General features: G+C 45.4%; 1 protein-coding gene across 1 annotated transcript in view; it reads right to left on the bottom strand.

Annotated features, from left to right (window-relative positions):
- Positions 1 to 7,120, bottom strand: part of NRXN3 (neurexin 3) — a 1,570,788-nt gene extending 1,563,668 nt beyond the window's left edge. Inside the window, exon 1 of the mRNA XM_042990246.1 lies at positions 7,044 to 7,120. The gene's annotated coding sequence lies outside the window, so the exon portion shown is untranslated. The remainder of the gene's footprint in view (positions 1 to 7,043) is intronic.
- Positions 7,121 to 20,443: the final 13,323 nt, after the last annotated feature.

Raw genomic sequence — 20,443 nt, 5'->3', positions numbered from 1 at the left:
CCCAGTCACCTTCTTCCTAAAATTGGATTTCTGTCTCTTGTATTTCCCTTTCCTCTCTCTACCCATTAACAGAAAGTGGGTGATGCCATCTCAAAGAAAGATGACTATATATTTTATCATCCAAACCAGGACACTTTTGAAAGTTAATAATTATACACTAGGACAAAGGCCTAGACGAGAACTGTCTCTGCAAACCAGGGCAGCTGGTCACCCCATCTCAAGGTCACACAGAAACAGCTTCATGCCCTATCTCAAGATCCAGGCACGAGGTAAGTCTTCCCTGGTTCTCAGAATCCACTTTACTCTGGCCTCCTTTCCCCCAGCACCCTGACCCCCAAAACACACACACACATAAACACAACACACAGGGCTAGGAGGTCTAACCCCTCCCCAAGTCACAGTCAGTTCCTAGGGGTGAAGCAGAGGGATTTGGTAGGGGCCCTTCACCCATATTTCATGACATCATGCTCCCCAGCCAGCCACTGGACATAGAAATGAAACACATCAAGGCTAATGTCTGACCCCATGCCTCCCTTTTTTTGAGAAACAAGGGCTAAGCCAGTCTAGGAGAAGTATTCAAGCTCCCAGGTCAACAAGATCCAGTCACCAGCTGCTCTGACTTCTGAATGGAGCCCCAGCTGTATATGAGAGTAACCTTAATGGGTAGGGCTACATGGGACTGAGAACCTAGAGCACGCCACTGCAGTCTCTTCCTCCAGTACATTCAGAGGATGACCTTGACTAGCTCTCAGAGACTCCAGTAACCTTGGAGTATAGGCCAGCAGTCTTCCTCCAATCTCTCTCTACTCTGTAAGAATCAAGTCTGCCCTCTTTAAAGACACACCTACTCCCACTCATCTCACCTGGTGAGGAGAGACCCACTCCTCTGACAGAGGAAGGAGGAGAACTAAGAGGGGCCCTGAGGCTGCCACTAACACATTATCCTTTGAGAAGGGATGCATACTCACAAGGCAGCATGATGGTGTGAAAAGAGAAATACCTGGACAGCCAGGAAACCTGGACTCCAGCTTTGTCTCTGGATCAAGTGTCTTTGGACAAACCACTTAATCTCTGGAAACCTCAGTTTTCTCGTCTGTATTTGAGGGCACCGGGTGAGATGATCGCTCAACTCCCTTTTACTTCTAACAGTATAACATAAGGGTTATGAACTGGGCTCTAGGAGTTCAAATCCTTGAACTGACAGGTTACTACATTACTTTGTGTAAGTCTAAGCCTTGGTCTCCTCCTCCTTTGTCCAAGGCAGGTAATAAGAACATACTGCATTGAGCAGTCTGGAGAATAAAATGAGATACTGAATGTTTACAAAACAACCCATCTTGGTGCAGAACTTGGTACATATCAAGGTCCTCAAAAATGGCAGCCATATCAATACTATTACCACTACCACTATGATGATGATGGCTAATATTACAGGGATGAGGAAGGAGGCAGAGTCACTCTGAGTCAGGCATGGAGACCTTTCTCAATCAGAAAGTTTCATACTTTCCAATCCCTCCAGCAGATCTGGGACTTGCAGGGAGGGATAAGACAGCCAGAGGCCAAGTTCAGCCTTCCCAGAAGACAGGTCCAAACTGCTAGAGAAGAAAAGAGAACCCCAATACCAAACCCATATGGTTCTTTCCTCCAATCAACGAATATTTGTTGAGCACCTACTACGTGGCAGGAAGTGTCCTAGGTGCGGGGAACACTGCGATGAACAGAAACAAAGCCCTTGAGCTCCTGGAGCTTGCATTCTAGAGGAGACGAGATCACCTTAACACTTCAGTATATAATACAGTACTAGGTAGCGATTAGCAAATTTGAATTAAAGGCAGGGTAACAGGCTGGAAAGTGGCTGGAGGTGGGGTCAGGGGGTTATTTTAGAAAGCCAGTCAGTATAGTGCTCTCTGAGCAGGCATCATTTGAGCACAGACCTGGAGGAAGAGACTGGGAGCAGGCCCCACACATAGCCCCTGCTGAGCCCCGTACTGCCACCTGTGGCTGGCCCAGCTGCACGCCCTCACTTAGTCACTGCAGAGCAGCCAGGGCTGGCCCTCAAGGGTCAGAGCTGCGCCTCAGCCATTTCCCCCTGCAGGTGCATGCTTGGGGGAGACCCGGCCTGATCACTGCCGGGACTAAGGTACCAGGCAGGTACGTTTCTAGGAGGCAAGCTTTGGAAGAGGCACTTCCACTTTTTGCAAGTCCCCCATCCACACACAAGGGTCATAAAGAGGTAAGAAGAGAGGGAGGATCCAAAGAGCATTCTCTAATCTGTGTCTGGCACAAAAATTTGCCCCAGAGGCATCCTACTCGCTATTTCTCCCCTTTCTCTGGCAATGACGTAACCCTTTCTCCCTAACTCTTCAAGGTCAGCCCCGGGAAGGGAGAGGGATGTCAGAAATGGAGGACAATCAGCATTTTGCTCTGGGGAGGTTTTTTTTTTTTTTTTTCTTTCGGGCAAAATGTTTACCAATTTCATTTATAATTGCATAAAGAAGGGCACACCTTTAGCCAAAGGAGACAGAAAATGGCGTCTGATAGTTAAGGCAGCTGGAGCCCCGAGCACTGGGGGCTCGGCTGTTTTCCTGGCCCAGGGAGATCTCAGCTCCTGGGGGCTGCAGCCTCAACCAAGGCCGAGCCTCCCAAGGGTGGCTGGTGCTGGGAGGGCAGGGCCCTTCTCCCTGGGGCTCCGGAGATGGTGGGGAAACCCTCAATTTCGCCCACCTCTCTGCCTTCAGTCTGCATCCGCCCACCAGTCATCCACGAGCACCCCCCGCCCACAGGCTGGTTTGGGGACGTGGGGACCTCACGCGACGCTTCCACTGGAGACCCGAAAGGTTTCTCCCCCTCCACCCCCTTCTCAGCTATCCTGAACACTCCATTGCCCTCTGTCTCCCACTGAACACCCTCGCTTTTTGCCCTCCCCTCCCCAAGGGGAAGTCAGCTTCCCAGGGCTGGCACCCCCACACCTCTCCAGAGCCCCGCGCACAGCCATGGCCAACAGTCACACTCCGGCGGCACAAACAGGCAGTCAGCCTCCTGCGTGACCCGCACACATGGTGTCGACACTCCCATGTGGTCCAACTGGACGCACACTGGTGTCTGACAAAACACAAACATCCCCCCAGCCCCCACCCGAAGGGCAACACAAAGGCCACGAAGAATTTCAAGACCAGACGACATCGGACATCAGAGAGAGAGCCGGGTAGGACAAAGACATCACTCCGTGCTCGCAACGAACAACGACAACTCTGGGACGTTCTGCAGTGCCCTCTGGCTTGACACAGCCCACTGAGCAGAGCTGTGTGTGTTGGCGTGTGTAAGAGAGCATACATATGTGTGGGTGTGGGGGTGGTGTCTCTCTCTACTGTCCAAGCAGCAAACCTCCCCAGAGGTAACCCAGTCCAGACTCTGATTTCCCCGCAACCTTCCTCCAATGTGCCGCAAACGCATATTACACGGATGGTTAAATTGGATCATTATCACTGGGTGCTTATTTGGCCAAAAAAAAAAAAAATCATTAATGTCATCTACCCCCACTCCACTCCCCTTTTCAAGAGGCGCCCTCCCCCAAAGACTCTCCAACATGCTAATCCCATGAACTGCGACACACCACAGCTTTCGGGAAAGAATAATGGCGAGGAGAAAGAAGAGAGCAGTGTGGGGAAGAGACGTGGATAACGTTACTGCATTGCCCGTATGAAGATGGGTGGAAAGGAGCCATGGTGGAGGTAGGGGTGGGGAGAGCCACAGAGGGGAATGAAACCAAACGAAATCCAGCCCTTGGTCGCCTGTGTCCATGTGTGTGAGTGTATGTGCAAGAGCGTGTGCAAGTGCGTGTGCAGATGTGCCGACTTAGCCCTCCTATCAGAAGGCTGCATCCGTGTGGCATGTAGGAAAGGCCATCGCACCACTGTTGTGTTGCAAGAAAAAAAAAAAAAGGAAAGAAAAGAAAAGAAAAAAGAGCCGCAGAGCCATCAGAATCAGAATTTTCTCATCGAGATGGAAAGGGCTAGAGGAAAGGGGGAGGGGGCGTATGGGTAGGGGAGAGCCGCGTGTGGCAATAGAAGGCAAGAAGAGCATGGCAAAATTGGGGGAGGATAAAGGGGGTAATTGGTGGTGGGGTGGAAAAAACTACACGAGCGCCTGAGACACACACACAATACCCAAACGCCAACCCCACCGCTCCACTGTTCATCTAAGGCTGACAACCTGTCCCCCATCTCCCGCTGCCTCTCTGTGCCCCCAAAGCTGGTGCCGGTGGATTTCTCTATCTCGGTTTTGCAGCAGTGGGCTAATTACAACCAAGCCCCCTTACCAAATTAACCCCTCCCCTCCCTCTCTTTTTCTCTCTAAAAGGCCAATTGAAGAATAATGTGTTTTTAGAGATAATGGATTTTTTTTCCCAAGGAGCGAAAGAAAGGGGGATGCAGAACAGAAATTCTGCAAACCGGTGACTTCCGACCCCATCTCCATCTCCCCTCATATCCCCACTCGCTGTAGCTTCTCATCTACCATTTTCCAACCATCCCCTTGTCCCCCACCACCCAAAAGAAAAGACCTTCCTACCATGCATATCGACAAACACACCAACCGCCACCCAATCTCAGTAGCCGATCTCAAAACCCCAAGCATCAATCCACCTCAATACATTCTTTCCCTTATATAAGAAGCAAATCATCAACATATTCAGTAGAAACGCAGCATTAAAAAGAAATTAACAAAAAAGGAGGCCAGACCCCGTCAAACCCCCAATAATTAATAACAGGGAGCTACCAGAGAAGCAAAGAAGTAGTTGTCTCTCAAAATATAGAATCCCTTTGATTTCTGGCCCCCTCATCTTAAGAAACAATTTTTTTATATCATTATTTCACTAGAAAGGGCCGGAAAGCTCCAGAAAAGGGCATTCGCACAGTCCGGTTGTTCAAAAAAAAAAAAAATTAACCCAGCCCTGTTGCTCACTTTAATAACGAACTTCCAGCATCCAGCCTTTTCCCCCTCTTCCAGAAGGAAGACTGGCTCACAGGATGAACCCCAGGCTGCAGAAAATGGGCCAAGAGCCCTTGCTCTCCACTCCCCAACCAAAAAAAAAAAAAAAAAAAAAATCAAACAATAGGAATGTCTCTGCACAACCAGCACCCATCTGAAATATCGTTTGCCCCAATATCACTTAGGCAGATTAAGCTAGAAGATTAAAAAAAAAATACCAGCCTTGCTATGTCTCTCCCCCCCTCCAACCCTCCGCCACGTACCCAGTAGCCCTTAGGTAAACTTGCCCATCATAACCAGCGGGACCATTTTAACTCGAAAGGCGATGCAGAAGCCCTTGAACGATGAAAGGAGACTCTACCCCAGAATGGCAAATTCATAGAGGGCTAGTTTTTCAGGTTCACCAGACCTAACCTCCAGGTGCCCCCAGATAGACTATCCCGAGCACAGAGTCACCCAGTGCGCTGGGAGTTCAAATTTCCATTGGAACCTTCATCACAAAGGCAAACGGTCATCTGACCCCTGAAACTACACTGTCCTCCAGGTGTGATGAGGAGTGACCCTCATGCTCCCAGGGCCATCCATAGGACCCAGGGCAGAGAAAGAATTAGGAATGTTGAGGTGGATTGGTCTAGTAAAAGGAAACTATCTCCCCAAGCGGGAATGACCGGAGGAAGCGGGGAGAGGACGGCCCCAGCTCTCCCACTTTTCCTAGGTGGTCTGACTGTGTCTTGCTCCATCCTAGCCTAGCTATTAATGATCTCTGACCTTTGCATTTAAAAAAAAATTAAAAATCAGTGATCAGGGGAAAGAAATCCTACCTTACCTAAACCCCTGTAAGAGTTAGCAAAAATACAGTTGTCTCACTGCATGATGATATTTCTATATCAAGATCAAAAGAGGAGGCATTTAATGGAGGGAGGAAGAAATTTATTTTTTTTAACAAGTAATCACAGGGTAAGTCACCTGCAAAGCAGCCGAGCCCATAGGTTGGTATTACATCACTGGCCTAGGAAGGGATGGGGGGTGGGGGGGAGGACAGATTATTTTTCCCTTGTCATCAGGATGATGTTTCTAAAGCAGTTAAGTTTCATGGTTAAAAAAGAGAGAGTGAAAGAGCCAAAACTCTGGGTACAACACAATACCTTGAAAAAAAAAAGACATCGAACCAGCCTTTAAGGTCACTGAGAGCTTGCAAAACCCACAGTGCTTACACAGAGTGGAAGTTTTCAGGCAAGCCTGCTACTAAATCATTAATATAAACAAATGGAAGGCAGAGAAGGAAGATTCCCTTGTAACGGATCCAAACAGGAGCATACACGCGCACACACACACATACACACACACACATATACATACTCCCTTTTCACCTCTGATTATGCCCACCTTCACAACAAGATAGCGGGAGTCCAACCTGAATCTTGAGACTCAAGAACCACATCCTCACACCCCTTCCAAAAAAAATCCATTTCTCTCTCTCTCTCTCTCTCTCTCTTTCACACACACACACACACACACACACACACACACACACCCCTCTCAATTCCTCAACAGCTAGGGAAATCCCTGTCTCAATTCAATTTTGTCTTATGATCCTCAGAGTGTCTCTTCTCCTTCTCATTTGAACAGCCCTCCCCCCCCCCAAAAAAAAAATAATTAGGGGGAAAGTAACTACAAAATGCCAAAAAACTATCTGCCCAAAATGAAGTGACAAGCACACATCATTTCAGACTAAAAATCCAAGCAAATAGGAGAAAGACTTAGAAGAAAAAAAGATTTAAAAAAATCTAAAACATTCTCTGACTTTTCCAACATCTGGAGCAAAAGAACTCAACTTCCAGGAGCAAGTGAAGGAAAAGAAAGGCAGTTGAAAAGCCATTCCCGTGGTCAGCTGAGACTCTCTGATCCAGCATCCAAAAAAAAAAAAAAGAAAATCTAGGTTGGTGGCTCCCAACTGAAAACTTCTACCCTCTCAGGAGCAACCTCTTCCCAGAACAAACAAGAACCTTGAGTTGTTTCACATCCTGCCTGCCTGCCTTTCCCCAAAACCTTACCTTTCCAGTTGAACAGAAGATTTGGGATCTGTTTGTTTGTTTGATGTTTAATCAACTGAGTTTTCTGGGTATGTTTCCTCTTTGGAAAGGTTCAAATTCCAGAATATTTCTCTCTCCTTCTCCTTTTCTCTCTCTCTGGGAGGGAGTGGCGGGGAAGAAGGGAGGGGGGTGTCGGAGGTGTGAAAAGCAGGTCCGCGGTGGCTCAAGATGCTGGCGGCTGCGAGAGAGGGGAGGACACGCTCGCCTCTCCCTCTCAGGGAGTTGCATGCAAGAGGAGATGTGTAGGGCTGAGCTCGGAGCCTGAGACTGCCGGGGAGCCCAGGAATTTCACGCACTCCAGAGCCGGCCCCTCCCTCTCCCACACAGACCCCGGCATTTAAAGAGACAGCCAAGCTGCCTGGCTCAGGGCTTCACCTCCTCCCTGACTGTTTTGCAAACAGCTGAGAAGATACCATCAGGGAGGGGCACTGTGCAGCCCCCTAAGACTAAGAGGCAGTGTCAGGAGCTCAGTTCTCCCCCTACCCCAGCCTGAGGAAGGTTCTTTGCCAGAACCGAAGCAGGAATGAAAATAAAGACAAAATCTTCATTTATGGGTTCAGTAGACTAACCACTTCCCCACTGCTGAAGATGCATGTGTCTCATTGCAGACAGGGAGTGGAAAGGACCCTGACCTAAAAGCATGCCTCAGTTTCCCCAAGTAGCCACTCCTTGCAAAACCAGGGCAATCCTTGAGCATCAGATGGAGGCTAGGGCTGTAACTAGGACACAAAGCCATTCCTTCAACAAGCACTTTGGATGCCTGCTTAGGAAGAGGCACAGCGTATAGGATGAGGGCTGGGGACATAGAAATGAAGGTGACAAACTGGGCTTCCCCTCCAAGGGCTGCTAGTTACAAAGACAGATGGAGGCATAGCCAACCCTATGCACAGGGGCTGTGAGCTAACAAAGACAGAGGCAAGGGTCTAGCACTGTGGTGGGTCAGGGGGATGGCTCCCATCTGTGGCTCACACCCTGAGCTCATGGCCTAGGTATTTCTACTGCACCCCCAAACCCTTCAAAATCCATTGCCAGTTTTGCTGAACTAGTCTATGTCTGTGGAAACACTTCCGCATTCAAGACTAAACAAGAGATGACAGTCGGTGGCACCAAACACAAGGTTTTGTTCAGCATCAGGCCCTGGTGCCTCACAGTGGGAAAACAGCCCCACCCCCTTTCTTCTCCAGCCTTCCTTTTCTGAAGGGCTACATGGCATGTCCCTCATCTAGCCAGTGCCAATGGCAGGTATCGCCGCTAACAGCTGTTGAGCACTCACACATGCAAGCACATGGGTCATCTCATTCAATCCATGGAGACCGGTGCTATTTGACAGTTGTCCATCTTACAGTTGAGGAAATCAAAGCTTTAGAGAGGCTCTCTAAGGTGGCATAACCAGAAATAACCAGAATGAATTTGAACTTGGGTCTGACTCGAGAGCCTGCCTACTCAGCCACAGTGCTACATTGCCTCCCTTCTATGGAGGGTAGTTCTTATATTTCTGTTCTTTACTGGACATACTGAACATTCCAGCCATCCTAGCACTTGCCCAAACCTACAAACTTTGACAGCATGTGTACCAGGAAACATGCTAACCCGAAACAAAATGAGTGAGACGAGTTCCCTGCACCAAGGAGTCCCCTATGCATTGGTAGAAGATGGCCATGTGTTTCTGTAAAGGGAAAAACAGCAGTCACGAAAGCAACGTAAAGGAGGCTGTATGAGATTATCAAGACGCAAGTGATAAATGTTGATGCTATAGCAAGCTCGGTGGGCTAAAGTGGCATTTAGGCTGGGCATGAATAGACACATGTGACACCAGCATGCCTAGTCTACTCTTCAGTCTGCTTTACCTTTCAGATCATAGTCTCATTTTTTTATGTTTCTTTGGGTCCCCAATCTTCAACACCTCTATGGTATTCAGCACCTAATAGGAATACAAACAAACATGTCTTAATAGATTAATTTCATGCGTGACACTTCACCTTCTGCCAGTTCATGCCAGACCTAAACTGCCCTGGCCAGCTGATCTGTATCTTCCTTACCTGGCCTTCCTTGAAGCCCATGTACCTTATTTGTTCTTGGAACCCAGAAGGGAAATTCAAAGAATACAGTGCATGGGGTTCAGCAAGCTGTATGGAGCTCTGGAGGGAAGAACCATGTAAAGAAACCACCATGATCCATCAGGATGTTGGAAAGAGCTGCACACACACTTTTGGGAGCAACAGGAAGAGACCTAAGGGACATCAGGGGGACATGAGGGCATTAGCCCAAAGGGAAAGCCTGAGGGCTCACTGCCCTGAGATGTCAGTTCCCACCAGACTCCTTCAGCAAACACTGGCCTTGGAAGAACATCCCCTAGGGAAGTCCACCACATGTCTGCAGGGTACCTTAGAAGTTAGGACGCATACCTGGATTCCAATTCCAACTGGGCCACCGATGTTCCATGTGACTTGAATAGTTTGCTTTGCCCTTTCCAAGTGTTAGCATCCTTACCTACAAAATGGAGAGGACACCTGCACTTACTTCATAGAATTTCCACGAGAATTAGTGATAAAATAACACGCAGAACACCTGCCCCACAAAAGCGCTAAACAGGTATCTGCTACTTCGACCCAAAGGTCTGCCTTTGCCCCTGCCTGGGATTATTAACTTCGGACTGCCCCCTATAGTTAGCATTCTTATTTCATCATTTCACTTTTAATATTTTAACTTACTTGTTATCACTGTACTTACTCTCGTTTACTTGTTTTTAACCCTTTTGCTTTCTAACCTTGTGTACTTTGAATATATTTATTATTATCATTTTATTCCACTTAGTGGTTTCTTGGGCTTAAGTGTTATTTATCTTTCAATTACTCTGGTGTATTCTTTTAGTCTGCCTTTTATCATGAAATCTCTGGGCTCATTTTATTCATTCCTCCATAGCATTTTAGCTAACTACACTCTGCTTGTTCTCAGTGATCTAGCATTCCCTCAGCTCCAGATTTATGAGGGTGGATATATACAAAAGAGCAGAGAAAGACAACATCAAAGACAAGAAGACAGGTCTCCTTGCAGACATGGAATGCAACCACAAGCATAAAGCAATAGCAGGTGTTTGCCTCAATGATGGTGCCATGTCAGCTGTGGTACTGATTTTTCTCTAAAGGGAAGAATCAATGGCAGCTACCACAGCACTCGGACAATCTGGTCTTTCACCACTCACACCTCTCGCTGATAGTCGTAAGGCCACAGTCAAAGGTCATTAGGTCAGAAGGTTCCCTTGTGGGAAAGAAGCCTATATTCCTCTCCCCCGGCTGTGTGGCTACTGCCTTCACTTAGTTCAAAGTGAGAGCAAAATGGGACAGAAGCTGTTTCGGCTTTTCTCAAATGTACCGGACTGGCACTTTCAGGATGGAGCAAGGAACAATGTCATCGCCAATCAAAAGAACAAGTTGTCCATGACATTCTGGGAAAAAAAGTCAAGTTAATACAAAGATGTTAATGACAGTAATAATAACCATCAGCACAAGTCACCCTGCTGGCCCTCTACTTGGTAGCATTGTGGTTAAGATCCCAAGGCTCTGCCTACAGGACACCTGAGTTCAAATCCTAGCTCCATCATTTGCTGGCTATGAGACCACAGCCAAGTTAATAACATTTCAAGCCTCAGTTCTCTCATGTGTAAAATGGGAATGATACCATCTTCAAACACTTCCTGTGATGATTACATCAAGAGCATCTATAATTGAAAGTCCACAACAAAGAGAACCAGTTATCATTATCAGAGTGGAATTTTATTTTTTTCAGAATTTTTTTAATGTTTATTTTTGAGGGGAGCGGGACAGAGAGGAAGACAGAGGATCCGAAGCAGACTCTGTGCTAACAGCAGAGAGCCTGATGCAGTACTCGAACTCACGAACTGTGAGATCATAACCTGAACCGACGTCAGACACTTAACCAGCTAAGCCACCCAGGCACCCCCAGAGTAGAATTTTAAATATTTAATATCTGAGATGTTACAGGTAGCAACCAATCAGATGGAAGCTGGCTGTAAGCAACAGGTTTGACCCTACCAGGGCATACCAACTATCAGCCCCGATCATTAGCATGATCACCACCTGCCAGGCACAAAAGTAAGCACTTGGCATGCACTAATGCATTATCTCATTTAGTTTTCCACAGCAAGTTGCCTTTATGTTATTTATTGAAATACATGCAATTGCATATTTCTACATAAGACCGTGCCCATAAAATCAGGGTTACAGATGAACAGACTTAACATATACATTGCTGTCACTCTAATAATTCTTGCATATGAATTTCAGGAATTTGCTTTGGCTGGGAATTTTTAACCTTCATTAGATAGCTTCCTTCTTTTACTTACCAATTCTTTCAATAATATTTGGAAGATAATGATAATGGTCAATGGCCTCAGTTTCTTCATCCATTAAATGGGTGTACATCCTATCCTTTCTTTCTGAGTTCCCACGACTCTACCCCAATCAATCCTGGGAATATCAAAGGTTTCTCAAGCCAAGACCAAATCACTAGAAATTGGACATTGAACAGTTCTGCTAATCCCTGGCCAGCACATCCGTCAAGATAAGTTCTCAGGTCCCCACATGCCCTGCTCCTGAGCAGATGTCAAATTCAACTTCAAATGCTCTTGGCTCTAAGCAGTTTGCCCAACGCTCCTTGCAAGTATCCCTTACACTCTTCTTTCCTATCTTCCCCCAAGAGCCATGCAGCATTGCTGGCCTGCTGGAATTTATTTGACTTTCTGTCACCTACGTGATGATGTTTCCAGTGTTATTAATAAGTGACTGCTTATTAATTAGTATTATTAGACATGCACCGTGCAGTGCAGACAGTAGCACAGAGGGGCCTGGCATCTTCAAGAAGAGGATTTGCACAGAAGGATTTGTCCCTGCAGCCCAGTTAGAGGACACAGGGCCAGCAGTGAGTCCCAGGGAGCAGAACTCCCCCCATTCTGAAATCTGTGCACCTAATCCAGACCCCTGTGTTCTGGCATAGGCTGGAAGGAGAGCAAGTGCACATGAGATTTGCAGGGGTTTGATGGCATAAGCCCAAAGGGGAGACTGAGCATTCAGGCCCTGAGGATGTTAGGGCCCAAAGAGCAGTTCTAACTCCAGGCATCCCTTCCGCCTGTGTATCAGCCACCCCCAAAAGGTTGCAGGAAAGACTAGCTCTTGGGAAGGCCAAAAGTCTCCACCTCTCAGATCCAACAGGGAGCTCTCTACCCTCATTTTCCTTTCCTGCTTATTCTATGGAAATAAAACATTCTCTGGGGCTTGCAGCCAGCAGAAGCCTCTCAGCCACCTCCATGAATTCAGCAGGCTTCCACCAGCTGAGAAGAACCAACCCTCGGTATGGGACTCCCGACTGCAGCCTCAGGGAGACCCAGGCTGGAATGTGCAATGGCATCCCTGCGGCTGTATCCTTCTCCCTGAGCACCCAGGAGTAAGCAGCTCAGCTAGACTGATGACGACAGAATAGCTCACCAGAAACTTTACAAGGAAAAGACTGAGAAGGAAATTATTTCCTCCCACTCTGATCATGTTCAGAGCAATTCTAGAATTTCCTGCCTGGGGATCAAATTTTAACATGGTCCAGGTATATTTGGAGTATTTAATAGGTTTGAATGTTTAAGTGACAAGGAGTTACCTATTAATACTTGATGGTTGCTTTTAAAAAAATTACAATTTTCTCCATTTTTGATTTAAGTTCTTGTCTGTTTTACACTTCATTCCTCCCACCAGAGAGGTAAGAGCAGACGGGGTTGGCACAGCCACTTTTAGACTGAGTGCTGAGAGGATAGGACAGAAGCAGCATAGTGTGGTGGCAAAGGTACAAGCCTGCACAGGCTGGAGCCCAGTTCTACCACATACAAGCTCTGGGACCTTGAGCAAGTTGCCTGACCATTCTTGTATCTCAGTTTTCCCCTCCATACAATGGAGATCATGATGGGACCTACCTCATAGGGTTGTTACAAAGATTAAAGGAATTAATATTTTTAAAGTACTCAAACAATGATTGTCACAGTATAAAGGCTGTCTAAGTATTTGTTAAATAAAAAATAAAACTTCCCATCAGCACTTCTCCCAGGAGACCCTTAATAATAATAAGGGAAATGGTAATGTGCTGGCTCTGGAGTATCACAGGATCATGGGCAGGAAAGATGTCTATTCCGCTATTATTCCTGGCAACCTTGGTCGTGGAGGTTCAACGGGGCCCAGTTCCCCATACCTCCCCCTGCCCCGTCGTCCCTCTTTCTCCCTCTACTGGACAGCCCTAGTACCGTCCCTACCCCTTCACACTGTAAAGCCAGCTCAGCTGCAGGTGCAAGCAGGAAAGACAGCAACAGCAGAGATGATTTTGTGGAGCCCAAAGCATGCCTCATCTCCATCCCCATCCCCAGCAACCATTCTCTCTGACCCACGCACTACGACTATTTTTAAATGATATACTTTTGCCCAGTTGTGGGGGGGGGGGAAGGGGGCAGGGAGAAGAGAAAGAAACACCCTCCCCAGATTCAAGCTGAAGATGGAATGATTGCCAAATGCTAACAGCTTTTTGAACAGGACGCAGTTAAAAATATGTTTGAAATGGTTTTAACTCAAACTCAAAAAATAGCTTAACTGACTGGGGAGCCATAGGCAGTGGGGGTGGGGAAGCAGAAGAGGGATTCCCTTGGGAGGGGCCACAGCAAACCTCATCACAGGGACACAGGAGAGATGCCTGATTTATTTTCCCACATGAATAATACCTTTTGAAAACACAGACCAGACCTCCAGGGAAAGTAGTGACACCAGAAAGCTTGTTGCTGCTCTGTACGCAGAGAGATGCTCCTGATGATGGCCATGCAGTGAGGCTTCCTGGATCCTCATTGCTCTAAGTGTGGCCACCCCTACCCCCAGCAGACCTGCTGAATCAGACGCTGCACCTTAACACGACACCCAGGTGATCCAAATTTCAATCTTATAGGTGCTATTCTAGACTCTATCATGATACCTCAACTCTAAAAGGATTGAACTCAAATTTTTCCCCATATGACATATGAGGAAACGGAGACACAAGTAGGGACTGATCTAAGATCACCAGCTGAGTCAGGTCTAACAGTACCATCCAAAATCCCCCAGGACTTTAAGCCCCAAATTAGGCTTCATCATCAAACCTAGCCAAGGACTACAGAGAGCTTGTGATGTCTTCTTTCTAGAGGCAAAGGACCTGGAACATAAAACAACCACTTAAAGCAGTGTTTCTCCAAATATGCTCAATTGGTCACTATTCCTACCAGATACTCTGTGAAAAAGAGTTCTATTGTTAAATATATTTAGAAAATTCATAACTCACATTAACATATTTAAGTCTTTGAGAAGTCCTTTGGAAAATAAACTTGCTTAACATTTTTTAATTCAGTGTTTTCCAAAGCCATTTTACCAAAAAACCCTTGGTTCCCCACAAGAGACCTAGTAACATGAAAAAGATCATGTTCTAAGAAATACATGTTGGGATTCACCACCATTTACCACTTAACATGCTCAGCCAGTCTGCAGGAAAGCGTAACATTTCATAACGTTTCTTAAAGGTTAAAAATGTCACCATTCAATCTGTGGTTGATTACTTCCTGCAACAGGGAGGTCACTACCTTACAAAGCAGCCCAACTCATCGTTGGACAATTCCAATATTTAGAAACATTATTATGGTAAGCCAAAATCCTCATTCTTATAACGTCTGGACCTATAATTGCTTAAACTCTATCACTAGCGCACATAGGGAATTAATCACTGTTTCTCACAGTTATTCTTCACATACAACTCTAATAATAGTAGACTAATAAGTCTACTCTGTCCTCTACAGTCCAGACCTTTAAATATTTCCCAGAATCACAGAATTTTAGAGCTTAACAGTATTTTAAATATCACCTAGCCCAACCCTTTATTTTATAGATGAGAAAACTGTGTCCAAGAGCAGTCAAAATACTTGCCCAAGATCAAACAGGTAGTGGAAACTTAACCTGGGATTTTAGATTTGAATATAACAGGGTTCTTGTGTTCTTTTCTTGTAGGAGAGGTTTTTTTCCTCACCAGGAATTCCTGGATGCTTGAGGTTCATGTCTAATGTCCAAGGCCCATCACAAAGAACCTCATAGTCTCCAACATCCTTCTTCCTGGTACCCCTGTCAGACAGCACACTGGGGGCCAGATGAGTCACAGAGCTCACCCAGTGTGGGGAGTTGTGTTCCAGCCTCTCCCCCATCCCGGAGTGGCCGAGCTGGGACTGTTCCTCACCCCACGCTGCCTCCTCACCACCACTGCCATCTGCACCCTCCTTCTCAAGGATCACCATCTGCTTTCCTGATACCACTCAGCCGCCCCCAGCACTTTGCTCAGTTTCCTAACCCACTGCTTGAGCCACTCTCCCTGCAACTTGTGATTTCCCTTTCTACAGTCCATCCACTCCATCATCCCATTCCCAGCCCACAACTTCAAGAGCTTGCATGCTATAATCTCCTGCTTTCTTGCTCACTCCCATGCCAAGGCCCCACTAACGTAGAAATTTCACCAGAGTCCACTGCTTGGGCTAAGATATTGCTACTGTACTATGCATGTCTGCTGAATAAATAAATTAGGCTCTTTCTTTCTGCCCCTTCTCTACCTCAGCCTGGCCTCCCATTTTCTGACACGTACTTAAGCCCCTTGCCCCTCTTCCTACAAGTTTATTCCCTTCATACAAAGTAAACAAGGGCTGAGCACATAGTAGTTGTTAGGTAAATGCAAAGTGATAGTACAGGGTCACTAAAAAATATTGCTAAAGATTACTGCTGCTCTTTTTTTTTTTTCACTAGAAAGGTCTATACTACAGGAGGGCAGTGATCACGTCTATATAATCATACTTAGCACCTAGAAGTACTCAATAGGGGTACCTGGGGGGCTCAGTGGGTTGAGCGTCCAACTTCAGCTCATGTCATGATCTCACAGTTTGTGAATTCAAGCCCCACATCTGGCTCTCTGCTGTCAGCATAGAGTCCACTTCAGATCTTCTGTCCCCCTTTCTCTGCCCCTCCCTCACTTGTGTGCACACTCTCTCTCTCGAAAATAAATAATTTTTTTAAAGTTCTCAATAAATATGTGAAAAACGTCTAAAAGAAGGTTTAGACACTTATGCTACTCATAATGATTTCCACTTGTCTGGCATCTATTCCATGCCAAAAATTTTGCATATATATTATCTCACTTAATACTTAGAAGAATTCTGTAAGGCTGGAAAAGGAGGTTCAGGGAAGGGATTCTATTTCTAGGGCTTTCTGGCTTCCATACCTGTGCACATACCTTTTCCTCTCTGTACCCTCAAAGGTACCCATCAATAGGTCCAACCCCAGGTCCTACATCCTCTTATTTCTTTTAATAAAGATTAGTTTCAGTTCTCTACTTCCCCTCTGTCCTTCCTAATCAGTAGTTCTCTTCTCTGACCACCCCCCCCCACCTTCTACATATCCAACCGCTTGAGAAGCTCTTCCCATTCTTTTCTCCCCATTGGATGTATGGAAAATGCATATATCAGCAAATAGAAGTTTTGCACCAAAGGCTACTCTGGAAGCAAATCAGAGTCCTGTGTGAAGGATAACTGTGAGAAACAGATTTCAGTGATTAATGCCCTATGCACACTGGTGGTGAAAACAGACTTTAGGCAATTGTTGACTAAGAAAATCGCAAAATATGAAAATCTGGCATGTAACTATGGGGACCAGGGAATCAACCTCTTCCCCCACCAAATGCTCTAATGCATCTGCTTCAAACTCTGAATTAACTGGTTCAAGTCTTCTCTCTGCTTTACAGCCTCTGGTAAGTGAATAAGTGGGCACTATCAATGCCAAAAACTGGAAATAAATTTTTTTTGAAGTTTAGAAAATCAACTAAATATGGATAAATCACCTTTGAAGAATTCAAATATACCAATAGCTTCACATTCTTGGTTTTTAAATATTAACTATCTACTTTGTCCTTCCATGTCCCATCACCTTTTCTCCAATTTATCTTCTATCTCATGTAACAAGTGTGGATCACACTAAAAACTGATGATCCCACACCCTCTTAGTGTTGTGGCTCAAACCTGTGAGAACCATGTTGCTGGGGATTGGCATGATCTCTACAGTAGGCATCTGAGGGGGAAAAAAACCAAGATGCCACTTTTACTTACTGGAAAAGTCAAGGACAAGAGATGACAAGATCATGAGTTGGTCTAAATGCCTCACTGTCCTAAACCATATCCCACCCTCCTTCATGTCAATCTCCAATGTGAGCAAATACGCAGAACAACTCTGGTGGAAGGGTGAGACATACTAGTCTTGCAAATACAGCTACCAAGACACCTGTTTACTTTGGCTTCCAAGAGCTAGCGGTTGCCCTTGCTGATTGGAACTGGTTCCTCATCCAGTTCTCTTTTTTATAAGCCATATCCTGACTATTTCTACCTTTTATACTTGCTCTTACAAATCTCTCTTCATTCAGAGGACTTTATTAACTCTTCCTCTCTCTCTGGATTTTCCTCCAAAAGTCTGCCAAACTATTCTTGGGCATGGATTCATTATTGATCATATCACATTCCAAGTAGAGGGAATACAGCAGTAAACAAGACAAACAAATCTCCTGTACTCATGTACCTTATTTACTAGAAGGGATGATGGATACAAAACCATAGAACACATAAACAAGGAGATACTTCCAAATAGTGATAACTACTATGGCCAAAACAAAGCCATAGGGCGTGATAAAAAGTGGTTAGTAGAAGGAAGAGGCATTTTATACTGAGTGGGCAGGGAAGACTTCTCCAAATTTTGACTGATAAGAAGGAGCCCAACATGAATGAATTTTTTATAGGATAGGACAAATATTACTTGGTAAAATTCAGGTAAGAGGTAAATACAATTTCACAAATGGCAGTAAGGTGTGTCATTCTCAGAAGTCAATTTGTAAAATGACATGAGACACATTTGTTATATGAAGGACATGAGAACAGAGGGGAATCAAGCCGTCAAAATACTTTTCTTTACCTCAAGAAACATGTAACTGCTTCCTAGGAAGTTGTAATCTTCAGCTTTTTATAGCATAGAGATTAAGGGAATGGACTCTGGAAGTAGAATACATGGAATCAAATCCCAGGTCTGCTATTTACTAGCTGTGGGACCTTAGGCAAGTTATATGAGGCAACTTCTTTGTGCCTCATTTTCCTCATCTATATAATAGTTATAATATCACCTACCTCAAAAGCTTGTCATGAGAATTAAACAATATATGTAAAACACTCATAACAAATCACATAATGTGTGCTATATGAGTATTACCATCATATTGCCAAGTGCATCCCTTTATGAATACCCATGCACACAGCAGCATCAGGCATTCTCCCAGACCACTCCTCAGGACAATCCGTGCAGAGACCCCTGTGCAAATTGAGGGATCTAGATCCCAGCAGGAAATGAATCCAAGCCTAAGCTTGAAGAGATTTTTTTTAAGCCATACATAGAGACTCTGTTCATATAAAAATATAGAGGCTTCTGCTTCCTTTAGAACCCTCTCAAGCCACATGATGTTCCTCTACTGTGACACTCACATTCAGTTTATAGAAGTCACAAAAGGAGCCTGAGCATTCCCAGGACTTTTTCCAAGTCTCTTGGCTATCACCACTACCTGAAGTTCAGAGTTGTTAGTCACCAGATATTAGTTCTTGTCAAGGCAAAATGCAGCTCTTCTGGAGTCACCGTTCATCTGATTCCTGTATGAGCTGTAAGTGTGCCCAAGGCTCTGCACCTAACACATTGCCTCGCATATTAAAGGTGCCCAACAAATGTTTGCAGAATAAATGAATTGTGGCTCTTTCATTATGCTTATGCTTCAGGTGGACAATAATATACTCCTTGTAATTAATACAAGCATGTACTTTCCCCTCTCACCATTAGGAAGGAAACTAAATAAACGGAGCATTATAAAACAATCAGTTGGCAACACAGAATAAAAGCAAATATGAAAGCAGTCATTAGTTTTTAGGATGGACATCCATCCAGCAAGCCCTCAACGTCTTGCTACTCTGATTTCATCTCAACCCTCCTGAGGGGCAATGATGATATTTAGAGCTGTTTGTGGACAATTTCCACTCAAATTCTCTATAGAATTGTATTGCTGCCAGCACCACAGCGAGCTCCCTACAGCTGCCCTGTTCTAGGAGCGGCCTCAGTTTTCTCAGCACCACGGAGAGCTCCCCTGCTGCACAGCACGTGTGCAGGACTTCCCATCTTTCACAATCAATGACAACTCCACTAGGAATAGCGGACCGATGAACCCCAGTGAAACCACCTCCACTGCAATTCAAATATCAGAACAGGGCAAAAGGTGATCCTGGTAAAAAGCTCCCCAAAGTCCAAAAAATATCCAAAGAATCTGTTATCCAGCAGTAGGGATAGAAAGAGTGGGTCTGAAGACAGCTGACTAATGATTGCAGCTACTTTTATGCCAGATCGGCATTTTTATTTCCCTTTCCCCCCAAGAAGTTAAATACCCAAGGTGAATTCAAAAACCGCAGTCCAACCTGTGATCAGATCAACGTGGCTGCACAGACAAAACTGATCTCATCTGAATGGTGACTTTATCCACTTTGGAGAGCAGAACTCATTACAATAATAAGGAGCGACAGAAATGGGAGGAAGAGCAATCACAGCAAAGCCAGGAAAGAATTCACTTTACTATCATTTTGGAGGATTAATTCTAAGCTTCCCTCCTATAAATGTCATTTTTCACTTCAGCAGGAGGTCCAGGGTCTGAAATTATTCTAGCCGACTTGCAGAACGCATCACTTTGCACCTGATTTGCAATCCATTTCTGCTTCCTCCTACCAAGCTCAATGGTATTTGTTTAATGGTCACCTGGCCCTCTGCATGCTCCACTGTGCTGGCATAGAAAGGTGTACACACACTGGAGATCAGGGATACAGGGTATTCAGGAAGGTCTGAGAGTATGTAGGTAAGGAAAACAAGGTGTAAGCTTACAAGCATAAAAGAGGTGTCCACACTCTCACAAACCAGGTTGTATGGTTGGAAGGGGAAATGAAGAGGGAAGGAAAAATGTTGAAGCAGCTGTGTGTGACTGAGAAAATGTATTATTTCTTGACCTGCCCCCCCCCCAGGTCCCTTACCTATTACCCAATTTAAATGGGATGATTGTATAATTACCTAGATTCTCCTCATTGGAGACACTAAGTATTTCCAGTCTCATCTCAGCAGCCCCCAAAATGATAGCCACCCTGGATTAATTGCCTTTCCTCAGACTTGCTACACACTTTTTTACACCTCTAGGTTTTTACTCAT

Source organism: Panthera tigris, chromosome B3 (genome assembly GCF_018350195.1).
Source record: "Panthera tigris isolate Pti1 chromosome B3, P.tigris_Pti1_mat1.1, whole genome shotgun sequence".
Lineage (NCBI taxonomy): Eukaryota > Metazoa > Chordata > Mammalia > Carnivora > Felidae > Panthera > Panthera tigris.
This window is presented reverse-complemented; position numbering and strand designations above follow the sequence as displayed.